We start from the raw sequence: 18,338 nt of genomic DNA on the forward strand, positions 1-18,338 counted from the left end.
CTGGCGCAGCTGCAGCCTAAATTGTTTCCTTATAGCATAACTGCAGTTGTGTTTTATGATCTCAGATGTAACAACATCCATAACATGTTTTACATTTAGGGCTACTTTAAATCTAATTTAGAAATCATTCTCTTGCCTGTTAGCCACATCCTGTTTTATTTATTTTTTTAGTTTCATTCCCTGTCTCTGTCTTCCCATCTCTGCAATTCCAGAATCATTTTCCCTGCTGTCTCAAAACCCAATCAGCCTTTTTTTCTTTTGTCCTCTCTCTTTTTCCAGAACGTCAGTTTGCCCACCTGTTCACCTGCCTGTTTTATCCCCATGTCCTTGAGTTTTCTAAGTAGTTATCCCTGTTTGCCTTTTGTTTTTCACCCTGCCTGTCCATCACAGGGACTTAAAACACAACACCCAGCTTTAGGTGCTTCTTGTCCATATGCAAGCCAAGAATACCTTAAATTTGAGAGAAAATGAGAAAAAGAAAAAGAAGCGCAACAGGTTGTACTGATGTCAGACTCAATGAGAAGCATTCATTAACCTTCAAAATGCTTTAAAAAATAGGAATGGGTTCAGCATGAAGGTAAACTCCATGAGCAAGACACAAAAACACAAATACAATTCTTCGTTTCCTCATGTGGTGATTCTCAGAAACATCCCTAATAAATGGACATATACAGAGAGAAGGGCAAACTAGATTGAGGGAGGCGTCCTGCGTGCTGAGGGTGATGGTTATGGTTGTCCATGAAAAGAGAGTCTTAATTGTTTCCTTGGAGACAGCCAGAAACAGCCCATGAGTTCAGCCTCTGACATCCACGCTTTTCTCATTAACTCAGCACCTGACATTCAGAGGAAAAGGAAAACAGCAGTCTTCAGCGACTCTTTCCCCCCTCAAACTGGTCGGAGCACTGACCGTCAGGTCGAAACCACTTCTTCATTATCCTTTTTATTGTTCTGCGTTCGTTGACAGTGTCCGCGGTGTTAATAGCATGACACTGGTCTCGTTTGTGGCTGAGAGATGTGTAGTCACAGTCTGCGTGTGGACACCCACTGTTTGTGAGCCTTTTCAACATAACAATGCAATGAGTGTTACGCCAGTGGATTTCACACCTTATGTAAGACATACAGCAGAGCAATGCGCAGAAAGGCCAACGTGGTTACTGCAATGAAGCATGCTTCCCATCATCCTCAGCTGCTGCTTGCAGAGAATTGTATGATTGTCGGGGATTCTCTCTCGAATACTGAAATGTTTATGCCTTACAATAAAAAGTTCCTTGAGGCAACTTGTTCTGTGAATTGGTGTTCACAGTCAAAGGGTTACTAATTACGTTTTTTAAACAACTCAAGACACTTTTGGTTTGAAGACTCTGGATGATAATGTTTGGAAAGGTGTATATACGTAAGAAGAGGCTGGCAGCGATGTGACTTCTATCTACTGTCAATAAAACCCAGCGATTTGAAGCGGTGACAGATAAAACATCCATTAGTGATGCAAAGTGGCTGGGTACCTAGTTGCCCGGGAATGATGTGTGATGTGTCTCCAATGCAGTTTCCTTCTTTCCTTTGCACTGTCTAAAAACACACTGGGAGCTTTTCAGAAACCGAGTGCTTAGTCTGCACATCCCAGCAGACAGTACTGGGATACTTTGAATCGTAAGTATTGTCTTGGGTGGGTGCGATCCGCTCCAGTGACAGTGTTGCCACTAGATTCCTGTGGTTTGTTTTGTTTGTTTTTGCCTAAACTGCCTAAATCCAACCAAACTGCTTGTGAAAACCAGACACTGTATATAAAAGACTGTTTATAGACTTTATACAGACACAGACTGTATATAAAGAATACCACAGGCATCATTTTGGAAAGTATATTTTGAATCCTTTACATGTGTGTTTTAGTTCCTATCCTGTTAGTTTTTTGTAACCATAAGTTGCCACATTTGGATAAGAGGGCAGAAAATTATCAGCTAATATTTGCAAGCTGCAAAAAAATGTATTGTACTGGTGCGCCACACAGACTCATAGACACATTTTTGCTAATTATTGCTAAATAACAGAGGAACAAGAACCTGAACCACAGACTTTTTTGGCAGGTTTCTTCCACACACCAAAGCAGACTATTGATTATTTGTCAGAAAATGTAGATAAAAATGCTCCAAGAGGCACCACAAACTCACATGGCATAGTTGGGACATCTGTCAATCAAAGCAGGGACACCACGGAAAACAGTATCCAGATGGAGGAGTTGTAAATCCAGAATTAAATTCAAAATCCTGCTCCTCACATACAAGATCTTAACTAATCAGGCCCCATCTTATCTTAATGACCTTGTAGTACCACATCACCCTATTAGAGCACTTCGCTCTCGCTCTGCAGGCCTACTTGTTGTTCCTAGAGTATTTAAAAGTAGAATGGGAGGGAGAGCCTTCAGTTTTCAGGCCCCTCTTCTGTGGAACCAGCTTCCAGTTTGGATTCGGGAGACAGACACTATCTCTACTTTTAAGGTTAGACTTAAAACTTTCCTTTTTGCTAAAGCACATAGGTAGGGCTGGACCAGGTGACCCTGAATCCTCCCTTAGTTATGCTGCAGTAGGCATAGGCTGCTGGGGGACTCCCATTGAATATTTCTTCCTCAGTCACTTTTCTCACTCACTATGTGTTAATAGACCTCTCTGCACTGAATCATACTTGCTATTAATCTCTTTCTCTCTACCACAGCATGTCTTCTATCCTGTCTTCCTTCTCTCTCCCCAACCAGTCGCAGGAAATGGCCGTCCTTCCCGGAGCCTGGTTCTGCTGGAGGTTTCTTCCTGCTAAAAGGGAGTTATTTCTTCCCACTGTCGCCAAAGTGCTTGCTCATAGGGGGTCATATGATTGTTGGGTTTTTCTCTGTATGTATTATTGTAGAGTCTATCTTACAATATAAAGCGCTTTGAGGCAACTGTTGTTGTGATTTGGCGCTGTATAAAACTGAATTGAACTCAATACCAAACCACCACCTAACCTAGTTCTGCTAGGAAAAGGGAAACTATCCAGAGAGGCCAAAACTATATTTTGTACTAGGTCTAAACATACTTTTTAATTCTGTAATGTTGGATATTTTAATATGACACCATTAAGATTTTAAGCCTCAAGTGGCCATTAGGTGAACTGCAGTTTTAGACGCCTACACTTTATTTTTCAACCCCAGAGGCAGGCCTTTGTTTCAGCACAATTGTACTTCATCATATCAAATGTGGGAACTTTTTCAGAAACATTTGAAATACCCATAAACAATACAAGCAGTGCAGTGGTAATATTGCTTAAGAGTATAACCCAGAAAGTGATGTTTTTTAAGCCTAAACAAGTAGTTTTATTGCCAAAACATAAATATTCCAAAACATTTTGACAAGCTCTTGTCTTCTTTGAATGTTTGATTTACACTACTACCGCCACTTCTCCTTACTTTTTTAAAATGACCACTTTCTCTACAAGTCAATTGTTATTATAGAACATGTGCAATTTTCTGAAACACCTTTTTTTTTAACTAAAGTATCTGAAGCCACATCATTCATGCAGTTGACTGGTGCAGCATTTCTGCAATCCAACACCTTAGGTTCAACCGCTGACTGGCACTTTAGACTGTGACTGAACTTCTGCTTGCCTTCCCTACAGTCTCTCCTTTTTCATGTTCTCAAAAAACAAAACAAAAGCCTGAGACAGATTTTTTTTTTTTTTTGTCTCAAATTGAAACCGTTTTAAACTGCATCAGTTTGCACTAAATTTAACCCGAGAGGTCATCAGGCACAATGGACAGAAAGAGATGACCAGACCTGACTGATATGCTTTCAAGTAGCACTGATTTCCTCAGGATTTTCTAACACGGATAGAACACACACACAGTTCCACAGTGAAAAATTGGGTTCACGGTGACACAGAGGAGTCTAAATCATCAATATGTGATAAGCTGGGACTGAAACTATAAGATTTTCTGCTTTCGAAGGAGTCCAAATAAGAAGTGCTGAGTTTTTGTGATGTCTTGATACCAAAACCACTACGTATAGGCAGACATATAAGTGAAGTCCAGGCAATTGAGTGTTTAAGAAAAAACGTAAGCAAAAATGTTGGAGGCTACAGGGAAACATAGGATGATTCAATAGCATGTTTACAGTTTCATACAAGTGAAGTTCTTTGTTCTTTTTCTTTTGATAAGCCCAGATTTAAAAATTCTCTTTGCACTTTTGGGCCATTTTTCTTCTTCCATCACTGAAGATAAAACCATGCAACACTCAACCTTAATATTCCTGCTCAGGATCAGCGGCGCCTCGCCACTCTCCTCTGTGAGCTTCCTCGTGTCCATGGCAACACCTCAGTTTAATATTGATTTTACCATTTGAACACTTTGCAGATCTTGTTATGCCTTATTATCGCTGAAGCAGAATGTCTTTCTCCAGCCACTGGACTGCGATTTCGGTTTAGAGCCGCACAGGCTCCATTAAAAGCAGGCCTCAGCCTATTTGGGCCCCAATGAAACACTCTAATAGTACCATTAGAGCAGGTAGATTAGTCACACATGCAGGCACGCTACATGCGCTCACAGTGAGCTCCCAGCTCATGCTGTGAATGTAGTCAGAAAAAGCAAGAAAAGGAAAATGTAAAGTTGGATAAAGTTTGAAAGTGAGTCTTGATTCTGAGATTGTAGGACAAAAAAAATTGATCCGTGTCTGTTTTCATGTCCTAATATGGCACGTATATAGTAAAACAAGTGAACCTGACAAAACCACATGATTAAGAAAAGGCTTTTCTATTAACTGAGCCTGAAGCGATCGAACAGTTGAAGTAGCGGAAACAAATAAAAAGAAGAATCAAGAGGAAGAGAACACAGAGGAACTTTATTAACAACAGGGGAGATAGAAACATAATTAAATAAACGGAGACAGGTCTTACTAAGCAATTTGGAAGACGATAGTGATTCTGCAGGCCTCTGCTCCTGTGGGAACCCACTATGAGCATGCTCAGGAAGGGGCCAAAAGCCAAACGTGCTTTCATTTACTCTCTATTTTTAGAACTGATGAAATGTACAGACCTGTTTTTGTGTGAAACACCAACGAACATGAAAGGTATGATTGTAATGCTGTAACTGGAATACTTTTATGGGTCAAAGACTGGCTTCCCCTGGCCTCTGAAAACCATTTCAGGACATTATAAAGGATTATGAGAGCCATCAAATGTCTATCATGGTCAGTAAGCAGATGTAAGAAAAAGTGTTTGGACATTTCTGTGGATGCCTGAATGTGGCAGCCATGGCTCTTATTTTAGCTCATATTATGGATTTAAAAAAAGATATCACAAAATGCTGCAATTTGTTGTATGTGCTGTAAGAATTCTTTTGACTAAACATTAAATTTGATGTTGTCAACAAGCATCACCGTTTAAGTATTTAAGAGCAAATATTTTATCATTCTGGATCTTGATCTGTTAAAGCAAATATGTTGTCAGTGCTCACTATATTAATTTTTATTTTTCATGGGTATTTTTTACAATTTACTCTTTACATTACAATAAATCACTTAGTTTGTTTATTCAGACCAAAGAAACAATGCAAACCATTTGAGAGAATGAATTCAGTTTTCTGGCGTGTAAACATGGTGATAAAACGGCAATACGATGGAGACAGTCTGTTACCAGTTTGCAACTGAATGGAGCCACGTTGGGAATTGCATGCAGAATACAACCAATTGAACCAGCTGATTCAAGTCCTCTGTTGCAAAGAGGTGTGTCACAGACTGAGGAAGATTGATTGAATTAGAATAGAATTCAACTTTATTGTCATTGCACATGCACAGGGCAACGAAATGCAGTTTGCATCCATCCAGAAGTGCTTTAGCCGATTGCAACGTTTTGCCAGTCTCTGTGTTTATAAATTAGACGGCAGTTATTTGCAAACGTTCTGTCTGAAAGTGATTATAGTGACTCTGAACTGGGATGCAACTGTTTGGAGACAGATTGCTTCCCACCAGGCAACCAGTGCAATCACTTTGTGATTGAAAAGTATCGCCCAGAGGTAGAACTTGCAACACCCTTAACCTCTGGGCAACCAGTTACCATAGTTATTTGTAATTGTGAATCTGAAAAAATGTATTCCAATGACTAGGAAACCACTGATTTTTACTAGTTCCAAGAAGTTGCAGTCCTATTTTTACTCTAGTGTGACTGAGCCTTAACTATTAAAATCAAAGATAAAATAATTTGTTTTAGTTCTAGAATCTATTGTAAATTGCTTTGACACAGTCCTGTTTAAAGGTTTGCGTATAGCAGTCACACAGTGTATATGTGTAAGATTTTTTTTCTTAAAGTCAAAGCAAATCAGGATTGGGCAGAGAGTAGTGTTTTTGCTTGAAATACAGATTCCTAGCATCTATGCAGCTTTGAAGAGCTTCTAGCGTGGTTGTAATCTTTTTGTATTGTTGACTCTTCCATCTCCAAATTTCATGATATGTTATAAATGAAATATCTTGTTTTTTATGTAATTTTTTTTAATCAATCAGGCTTTTAATGCCATTTATTACAATTTGCATTGGCTATGTATTTGTCCATTATAAATATTTCATGAGCCAAGATTTAAAAATAACCCAGCATTATTTTTTCTGTAATGAGGCCTTTCTTCAATCATTAATAGCGTATTTGCGTGCATAGTAGATGAGATGTCTTCCACAGGTAGGAGGGAATATAAGCCAACTGGGAATTCAGCTAAATGACAGTGAGAATGTCAGATTTGATCCGGCTCTCGTTTCTAAGTGAAATCCTTCTTTTTTTTTTTCTCCTCTTCTCCTGTCAAATGTGCAGCTGGGTCTCCGTTCCCAATAGGTTCCAGTTAGAGGCATGTTTTGATTTCTTCACATGAAATATCACTCCATCTTTAAAAGCCCATAGGGCGGTGGTGTTCCCCCACTCTGACCTTTACCTGTCAATCAATAAAAGCAACCCTCCTTTCATCCGGAGACCCGACAGGAAAAATGAATACATCATTTGCTACTGCATATTTGCCATCAAGCCAATGATTGTGGGCCACTTAAATAAAGTTACTACTAGTTACTAGTTATTGCTTATAAACTGTGCGCTAAACTGCTGTTTCTCACTGCTTTTTTCTTTGAGGTTTCACTTTAATGTCTCCAATGTTTTTTTTTTTTTTTTTTTTTTTTTTTTTTTTTTTTTTTTTTTTTGTTTGTTAGTGTGTTGTTTGTTTGCTTGTCTTAGTTTGTTTGTTTGTTTAGAAATGGACAGAGAACTGACAGTATGATTATTGCAGTTGTATATTTATTTATTAATGTTTCTGTCCATCCAAAAATATTAATAAAAAAATAAAAAAAAATAAAAAAAAAAAAATGTCTCCAATGTTAGCTCTGCTCTGGATTTACAGATTTTACACTCTCAACTAAACTGCTCTCCATTTTGGCCTTTTTCAGTTGTTGATGTTTGAGTATTTGCTCCACCCACATCAGCACCACCAGGTGAACATGTTCACAGTTTACACGTTTAATGTGGAATGCTAATTTTGAAAATGTGAACAAAGGCACCCATTCAAAATGTTGTCAGCCACTTGAAAAGTTGGTGTCACCACCAACATTACTGGCACTACGTGACCTACTACAGCAACTAGGGTTGGTCAATACACAGTTATTGCATCATGTAATGGTCAAGAAATCCTCTAAAAGAATCTCACTGCTCATTTGTTCCAGCTGTCCTAAACAATCCACGTAAGTATTCCTGAAATGAAATGTACACATTTTAATTTTGAAAGCCCCCCCAAAAAAACAAACAGAACAAACAGAAAAAGTTAGAAAGCTCTAAGTTACTGGAGTGGAGAGTCCCCCCGAATGGATCATCCATTTGATGTTTATGATAGGACAAAAGGTTCCACTACTTCCTAGGGGTAGGGAAGATTTGCCCACCACAAACCACTTCGAAGTTCATGTTATACAGCTTTCACATATAAGACTTGAAACTTGTTTTTACTGTTTTATAAATTTGTGCTTTTTCTTCCCTTTTCACATGTTGTTTGGGTAACTTTAGACACTAAAATTACTTGAACGACAGTAGGAAAAAACATCTTTTTACAACATGTACAAATTATAAAAGCTCAGGTTTCTAGGTTACCAGGGTGAAGACCCCTGAGAATTTTAAGGTATCCTACAAAATATAATTTGTTTTGGTTTGTCACTGATTAGAATGGATTTAGGAATAGGAGAGCACCTGCTGGCCTTATGGCAGTGATTACAACTGATAACATCCATTCAGTGATGATTACAGTATTTGAAGCCGGTGAGAAACATTGCAGGAAAACCCTTTGTTGCAGCTAGAAGAGGTCTTTCCTTTATTCAGCCTTATTTCCTTCTATTTTGATCTCTGATTTGTTTATTACTAGAATTAGAATATGTCTACTCTCTGGAAGACTGCTAGTCCAGTAGAGCTGTGTTTTCCCATATAATAGTGCCTAAAGAGAAGTACTATGTGCATACCTTTTTTTAGACTACATGCTTTATAGGTCCAACCTCCCATTTGATTGATTGTCTCACTTCCTGAAGGCTCAGCATTGATTTAAAGTGTGGGAGCAGGGAGTCCACATCATCATTGACAGCCCCGACCTCACTCTGATGTTTACAATTTAAGCCACATATGTTTGCTAATGCAGCATTACTCAGTGGTGTAAGCATGCTGAATGCTCACATTATCCTACTCACTACTGACAACCGCCGGCTGCTTCTGACTGATGGGCCATCCACGTGAGGGGGAGCGGTGAGTGATAAAGAGCTCAACAGAGTTTTAATTAATGGTGTCTAGCCAAGGTCAGAGTCATCACGTCAGTGAGCTGTGGCCCCAGATTTGATTGATCACATTCTGCTCTAAAGCAGTCAGGTGACAAACATTGATCTGGCTCTGTGGTCTGTTCCAGTACTCCAAATACAACATCTACCCATAAATTCATCCTTTTACATATCCTTTATTCATCCAACCAATGCTTCCTCTGATCTTTTTACCTATCCTAGCATTTATCCAGCTACAAACCATCAACCAGCCCAATCTTACATGCATCTATAGACAAACGTTGAACCATACACCCTTTACCCATCTGACCATATACTCATCCACGAACTATCTATCTATCTATCTATCTATCTATCTGGAATCATTCATCAACCACCTACCACTTTACCGTCCAACCATTTATAAATCTACAAACCTTTCATTCATTGAACTATCCACATTTCATCCATTCTTTATTGCTTTACTCATCCTACCATTTAAAGTGGGGCAAAAAAGTATTTAGTCAGCCACCGATTGTGCAAGTTCCCCCACCTAAAATGATGACAGAGGTCAGTAATTTGCACCAGAGGTACACTTCAACTGTGAGAGACAGAATGTGAAAAAAAAATCCATGAATCCACATGGTAGGATTTGTAAAGAATTTATTCGTAAATCAGGGTGGAAAATAAGTATTTGGTCAATAACAAAAATACAACTCAATACTTTGTAACATAACCTTTGTTGGCAATAACAGAGGTCAAACGTTTACTATAGGTCTTTACCAGGTTTGCACACACAGTAGCTGGTATTTTGGCCCATTCCTCCATGCAGATCTTCTCGAGAGCAGTGATGTTTTGGGGCTGTCGCCGAGCAACACGGACTTTCAACTCCCGCCACAGATTTTCTATGGGGTTGAGGTCTGGAGACTGGCTAGGCCACTCCAGGACTTTCAAATGCTTCTTACGAAGCCACTCCTTTGTTGCCCGGGCGGTGTGTTTTGGATCATTGTCATGTTGGAAGACCCAGCCTCGTTTCATCTTCAAAGTTCTCACTGATGGAAGGAGGTTTTGGCTCAAAATCTCACGATACATGGCCCCATTCATTCTGTCCTTAACACGGATCAGTCGTCCTGTCCCCTTGGCAGAAAAACAGCCCCATAGCATGATGTTTCCACCCCCATGCTTCACAGTAGGTATGGTGTTCTTGGGATGCAACTCAGTATTCTTCTTCCTCCAAACACGACGAGTTGAGTTTATACCAAAAAGTTCTACTTTGGTTTCATCTGACCACATGACATTCTCCCAATCTTCTGCTGTATCATCCATGTGCTCTCTGGCAAACTTCAGACGGGCCTGGACATGCACTGGCTTCAGCAGCGGAACACGTCTGGCACTGCGGGATTTGATTCCCTGCCGTTGTAGTGTGTTACTGATGGTGACCTTTGTTACTTTGGTCCCAGCTCTCTGCAGGTCATTCACCAGGTCCCCCCGTGTGGTTCTGGGATCTTTGCTCACCGTTCTCATGATCATTTTGACCCCACGGGATGAGATCTTGCGTGGAGCTCCTGATCGAGGGAGATTATCAGTGGTCTTGTATGTCTTCCATTTTCTGATGATTGCTCCCACAGTTGATTTTTTCACACCAAGCTGCTTGCCTATTGTAGATTCACTCTTCCCAGTCTGGTGCAGGTCTACAATACTTTTCCTGGTGTCCTTCGAAAGCTCTTTGGTCTTGGCCATGGTGGAGTTTGGAGTCTGACTGTTTGAGGCTGTGGACAGGTGTCTTTTATACAGATGATGAGTTCAAACAGGTGCCATTCATACAGGTAACGAGTGGGGGACAGAAAAGCTTCTTACAGAAGACGTTACAGGTCTGTGAGAGCCAGAGATTTTCCTTGTTTGAGGTGACCAAATACTTATTTTCCACCCTAATTTACGAATAAATTCTTTACAAATCCTACCATGTGAATTCATGGATTTTTTTTTCACATTCTGTCTCTCACAGTTGAAGTGTACCTCTGGTGCAAATTACTGACCTCTGTCATCATTTTAGGTGGGGGAACTTGCACAATCGGTGGCTGACTAAATACTTTTTTGCCCCACTGTAGGTCTCAATGATCTGTGCATACTTCAAACCATCCTACATTCCTTTTTCCATCTAACTGTACATCCACCCTTCCATCCTTCTATGGATCCATTAAACCAGCGGTCCCCAACCCGTGGGCCATGGACCGGTACCGGGCCATGAGTCGTTTGGTACCGGGTTGTGAGAGTTGAGGCTCAGGTGTGAAATTGATGGTTTTCAGGGTTTTTAATCTTTTTTTTTTTTTTTAATCATTTTTATAGTCAACTCTGTTTCCCTGGGCCTTTTTCCGTGTGTTATGAATAAATCTTCTTTTTTTTGGTACCACTACTGGTTTTATTTTGTTGTATTTATCTGCGACACCTTAAAGGCCAGTCTGTGAAAATATTGTCAGGCATAAACCTATCCGTGGTGCAAAAAAGGTTGAGGACCGCTGCATTAAACTATTCAAAATGTGTCCAACCATCCATTGCATTACCCCATTGTTTCTTTTAACCGCCATCCTCCATTTACCCATTTGCCCTTAGCACAATTTTAAAATCTATGAACCTTCCATTCCTCCTTTAAATCCTTCTAAATTTTAATTGTTTTATCCAGCCTACCATTTATCTCTCAGTGACTCAGCCAAACTTTTACCCATTCTACCATATTTATATCTGTGAATCGTCATCTTTTTTTAAACCATCCAAAATTTATCAGCTTCTATTCTGTGCAGATCCTAAGACTTATCTCTCAATGACCCATCAGTCCCTTAAACTATCTTATCCTAAATTCATGCTCATCCTACTATTATCTATCCACCCTTATTAGCCATCCTACCATTTACTTAAAACCTTTCATCAGTCCTTTATAAATTTATTCAACCCTCAATAATTCTATAACAGAGCCTACAATTTATCTCTCAGAGATCCAACCATCCTTTTGATACATCCTACATTATCCTACCTTTATCTATCTTTTCTATCTTTTATCCTAAAGTCATCCATCCATCCTTTTACCCATCATGCAGTGCATTTCTAAATGTGTAAATCCATCCATCTGTTAAACTCAAATGAATTCTTCCAACCATCTATTATTCTTTTGTCTACACTACTAAGTCTCTCAATTACCAGTTCAGTTTTTCCCCATCTTAAATTAATTTTCCATCCAACTGTCCATCTGTCACACACCCTTACATCCATCCACACACACAGACTTTTTATTTACCCAGTCATTTGTTTATGTATCCAGTCAATCACTTACTCAACCCTTCATCCATGACTGAGTTTTTAAATTAAGCTCAAACGAAGAAACCACCTTTTCTCTCTTCTTATCTGTAGATGGGTCCCTCCAAAATGCTGCTCTGATAGTGAAGGTATGATAACCTGCTACTAAATCTGGAACTTGGATCAAATGATCGGGAGGAAAGCACCTCTCCCTGCATGCTGATGGCCTGTTCTGTCCCAACAGTTCATCACTCTGAAGTCAGTGGCACAACCACATGGCTTCAGCTAACTGTCAGGGTAGTGACCCCTGAAACTGCCTACCATTAATCACAGTTAGACAGCACATAGGGAGCCACAGTGGGCAAGAAATGAAGGTTGCTGGAGGTCAATCTGGCAGACAGCATCATTTCAAATTATCGGTTATTGCTGTATATTGGACTGTATATAAAAGATGAACATAGACCCTGAGTCTAAACCAAGATGACAGTCTAGAAGTGCCTGAAACCTGCATTATTTCTCCTGACCAGCTGGAGCAGAAAGAAACCAAAACAAAAGATAATGGTTATAGAAAGTTAGCCTACTTATTGTTTGATTTATCTCTTCAGTAAAAATTGTGCTAGTAATTTTATGGTCTCTGTCACTAGTTTTAAATCACTTGCACATTGCTACTGACAAACCTCAATCTTCAAAACAGTATTCCACAAATCAGTGTGTGAAATCACAGTGACTTTGTACTTCTTTTTCAAGGCTAAAAGATAAGGTTATTTACAGTGGTATTTACAAGTCTTACCAAATCAAATACACAGCTAAGCATGTAAGTAAACATTTTAAATTACTTTAATTAATGAAACCGCTTAAGAAAACTGCAGTTCCCCAAATGGCCACTTGAGGCCGACTACAAAACAGAGTGAATTTCCACTGACTCCCATGTTAAAATGCACAACTTTACAGTATAAATAAACAATTAATTTTCTATTCATGACAACTGCGTATATTACTATAACTTGTATGACTGTTCATGGCCAAAAAGGCCCAGAACCTGGTTACTGACTGAGTAGTCGGCATGGAAGATGCTGACTTCTCTCCAAACATTTGCCATTTACTTTCTGAGTTCCAGTGAAATCTGAAGCAGTCTGATGCAAACTGGAAATGCAGCATATTTTCCTTCAAGGTAAAAGCTTTGGGTTTTCAAAAGGTTTTGGTTTTGGTAGTAGCTAGGTGGTTAGTTGGCGAGCGTTCAGGGAGGAGTTGGCATCTCCACGCAAACTACAGGTGACCAGACAATCTGCTAGTGACTAAAGCAATCACACATTTGTAATGTCACTTTTGTTTCACCCACTAACAGCCAGAAACAACTCAACAACTGGCCACACAATACAGATTTTTCCCTAGTAACTTGGTAACCAAACTAGCTAGCCAGTGCTAGTCTTGACTAATAACTGACCAGGTCAACCATCTCATCTAAATTGTGTTTAATGGGGAATAAATCCAATCTTGCCACTTGTCACTGTAGGTGACGCTGTTTTTGCAGTATGATTTGAAATGTCTTAGACACAGTTACAGTTTTACATTAATACAATAAGAATAATGGCTTAATCGTTTAATCCAGGGATTTCTAACTCATTTTACATCGAGTGTAAAGAAGGAGGATTTGGACCCAAACACAAGCATGGACAACAGCGTAGCTGTGAGAAAGTTTATTAACAATGAAAGGCAAAATATAAACCAAAGCAGAGCACTGCAGGGAACTACGCTAACAAAAACCTAAACAGGGAACAGCTACAAAATAATAATGAAAGGATCAAAAACCTGCAACGAGAAACCTGAAATATGAAAACCTGAGACGTGGAACATGGAGAAAGACACAACAGAAATACAGTGGTAGACACGCAGATGAACCAGCCACCAACAGAGGGAAACGCAAGGCTTAAATACACAAGGGACGAGGGAACGAGACACAGACGGGGAACACAGCTGGGAGAAATAAGACCTAACGAGACAGGGGGAGCGAAGCTAGAAACACTGACATAACCCTTCAAGATAAAACAGGAAACAATTCACAAGGACGCAGAATAAGAAACACAGACTTTACACAGAGGGAACACACAGGCAGAGAAGACTAAGCACAGAACTAAACCTAAACTAAACATGAGGGCATAAGAACAACACCTAAGAACTAAACCCTAAAACAGAATAAACTGAAACATAGAATTCTAATAATAATCAACAAGGCACAACAGTCAGAATATACACAAAATACAAAATTAAACCAAAACACGAGAACTCAAAATACTGGGTCAAAATGACCCAGAACCGTGACAGCTGTAGTAAATAAAAGGAGAAATAAATGTATAAAAGTACGAAAAAAGTTCTGTAAGCTTTTTTACCAAACTGTCGTATATTATAAAGCACAAAGTTCTTGTTATTCACATTGGGGTTTGTTTGTTTTTTCCTTTTTTAACTTTTTTTTTTAAACTGTGGGTCTATAATGTGGAAAAAAAAACCACAAAAAACGAAATTTATATAGTTATAGTGAAAAAACAGAACCTTTCAGTAGTATAAGTGATATATTTTTGGTAGTCAAAGAATTTGACACATTTATTTGAAGCAATGCCACTAACCCAAAAACAAATGTGTTCATACATTTTGTTGTCAGCATAAAAACACTGATTACAGCCACTGTTTAACACTAAATCCACCACATGAAATTTATCCTAAAAGATTAAAATGTGCGGCACAAACAGCAAAGTAATACTTTAAAATTAGTAACTATTAGAGATGGCACGATACCACTTTTTTATGTCCGATACCGATACCGATATCATAAATTTGGATATCTGCCGATACCGATATGAATCTGATATAGTGTTTTTTAATCAACAAAACTGTTGACAACAAAACCACCCCTCACGCTCCACCTCATGATGCTTAATCGACGTAATCAACCTTAATTTGATGCAGTGTGAAAAAAAATGCACAGAAATAAATTATTTTTCAAGAAATATTAAATAGATTCAACATCTTTCTTCAACAAAATTGCAGACTGCACAGATGGTACCTTCCCAAAGGAAAAAGTACTATAGCTTACTAGGGTATATATATTACCGTAGACTTAATAGTTACTACACAGCAAAATTGCCAGTGTTAAATTGACACTGTGAGTGTTAAATTTAACACTAGAAAAGTGTCTATATGTGTCCACTCTTTTGAGTGTTAAATTAACACTTTTCAAAGTGTTATATTTTTAACAACGAGCTAGTGTTATTTTAACACTGCACAGAGTTAAAAATTAACACTGAGTAACACTGACCAGTGTCAAAAATATTCTACACTGGTGTTAAGTGTTAAAAATTAACACCGAATAGTGTTGGTGGTACTTTACACTAGCCCTGGGCCCTGTTTCAGGAAGCCGGTTTGGAAAACTCAGAGTGAAAAACGACACTCACGGTTGAGTAACCCCGAACTGTCCAACTCGGAATATTCCGTTTCAGAAAGGCTGATAACAATTAGTTCAGTCAACGCGGAGTTGCTTTAACCCCAAGTGAAGCGCGCGGACGAGGATACATAAAGCCCTGATAAGCGGAGCACAGATTAAGCGAGTCACCATGGAGACGGAGGGAAAGAAGGCGCGGTCAATGTATTTCACAGCGCTTGAGGCCGAAATTCTGATGGCAGCATATGCCGATAACATGCAAATTCCGCGAAAAAAAGGAACACAGCCACAGCTGCAAAAGCATGCATGGCAAAACATAGCCGACAGAGTCAATGCGTGAGTGTTAATTTAAACATTGATCGAGGGATTTCCACCCATTTAACACGTTATTTTATCATATGTTATTTTATTTGTTATTTTATACATTTTATTTTGTGATGTGATGTGAGCGCAGGTGCAACCCAACAGGCCCCAAACGTGCCTGGCAGCAAGTAAAAATGAAATATAAAAATATAGTCCAAACAGGTGAGGTGTAATTGTATTATGAGCCATAGTGCTTGGTCTGTTTGTCCCATGTAAATCAATTGCAGTTAGAGGCTACATTAATTTTCTTTCTGTAAGCACTTATTGAAATTATCTGAGCACATTACAAGTACATATTTGCTTACTCTGTATGCTCAAATGTGGCCCGTTATAGCCAACAGAAAAAAAGCAGAGGCCCGAAAAACAGGTGGGGGTCCTCCACCACCACCACTCACAGAGGCTGAGCAGTTGGCCCTCAGCCAAAACAGTGGGCGCCCTGTGGCCGAAGGCATCTCTGCGGGGACATCCTCTGAGGCAATAACCCCGCAAGACACAAGTGCCTACATAAGGGGTAAATTCAAAATAATACATGATGTGCATACATCCTTTCTTCACAGTCACCTTTGCAGTGCGACACATTCATTTGATAAACTCTTTACCATAATGAATTCTTTTGTAGTGAAGTTATTTTCCGACTGATTTTGCCTTCCCTCAGCCTTGGTTGTCTTTGAGAGCATAATGACAATGAAGTGTAAGGTGCTTGGTATGTTTGTTAATTGCCATTTGGTCCCTTGTAAGTTATAAGTGACCTGTATAAACCTCATATTCTATCAGTTGATGGTGATGGTGTACTGCATCTGGTGCAGCCTCCTGTTGAGCCAGACCAACATGCAGTTGTGAGTAATACTCCACAGATTATATGAGTTTACAGTAGAACAGCAATGTTGTTTATTTCTTTACTACAGGAAAATAATGAAGAAACATTGACAGCTGTTACAGAGGAGGAAGCAACAGAGACACTTTATGAGGTTTACATCTTTTAATACTTTGTGTACAGGAAATACAGGCGACCAATAAAGCCAGTTGAACAAAAAATCTGTTTTTTCGTCTTTCAACATGTTGAGGTGATGGGTCAAAAGAAATGATTGTGACATATGGTGTCTCTGACTGCTCTTCCATCTTGTATGTCCGTGGGAGGGTCAGGATGTTCATGGTTTGGATCACTGCTGATGTTTGGTTCAGAAGGACAGTGTTCTCCTCTAATTGTGGCAATGTTGTGAAGAATCACACATGCCACAATAATGTCACATGCCCTTTCTGGGGTGACCCTGAGTCTTTGCAGGCACTGGAACCGGGCCTTAAGCATTCCGATAGTCATTTCAATTCTGGCTCTTGTCCTGCAATTAGCCAGATTATATCGCTGCTGTGGGCCCGGTTCAGGGTCAGGGTAAGGGGTAAGCAAATAGGGTAAACATGGATACCCCCTATCACCAAGCAAGTAGCCAGTGAACTCTCCTAAGACAGAAGGGTACACTTCAGTTCAAATGTCCCTGAAGCAATTGGTCTTTATATATTTTAAAGTATTCTCAACTCACCATGTCCAAATTTTGTGCTCAGTGTACATTCACGGAATATTTGTGAGTCATGGACAGAGCCTGGCCACTTGGCTTCCACATTTGTGATAATGTTGGCAGCATCACATATGATCTTCACAGTGCAGAGAACACAAATTAGCATCCATTACTATAATGAAATAATTTGTTAGTTTGACATGCTACAGGGAACTATGTACCTGTACATTAATGCTGTGGAAAGACTTCCTGTTCACATAGTCTCCTTCATTTACTGAAGGAGCAATGATTGGAATGTGAGTGCCATCTGTATAGCCAATCACGCCTGGGAACCCTGAAAATAAATGTACAATTTAAGTAGTAGTCCAAGTATCACCACATCATAAATTAAGTTTTGTTCATCCTGATACCTGCAATTTTGTGGCATCCCTCTTTGATAAATCTTGTGGGTCTGTGACCGGGGAACACCACAGACGAGTACAGGAGACGTTTCAGTGCAACTGTAACATTCCTGACTGCCCGACAGACGGTAGCCTTGGAAACGTGCTCAGCGTCACCAATATTATACAGAAAGCTCCCGTTTGCAAGAAACCGAAGTGCAATACAAATAATATGCAATGAACTGAGAGCATGTCCGCGATGTGTCACATGCGTAATATATGGCCTGAGGATGTTATCCAAATAAATTATAGATTGTGCTGAGAAACGGTAACGTTCGCACAGAAAATCATCAGGAAATGATAAAATGTCCAAACGCGCTCTGATCACTCTCTCCCGGCGGAGAGCTCTGCGGAGAATTTGGGCTTCACGATCTACTGGCTCTTCAAGGAAGTGGCACGCCATGTCCGACACTTCCTACTGTCAGGTTTCCGACAAAGGGGCGGAGACAGTCAGGGTTAGTTGTAGTAAACCTGCTAGGGGGCAGGTTAGCTTCACGGAGTGTGTCGTCATAGTGACTCACTCAGGCTGCAG

Source organism: Rhamphochromis longiceps, linkage group LG7, assembly GCF_057381845.1.
Source record: "Rhamphochromis longiceps isolate RC_006_pf linkage group LG7, R_longiceps_female_GT1.1, whole genome shotgun sequence".
Lineage (NCBI taxonomy): Eukaryota > Metazoa > Chordata > Actinopteri > Cichliformes > Cichlidae > Rhamphochromis > Rhamphochromis longiceps.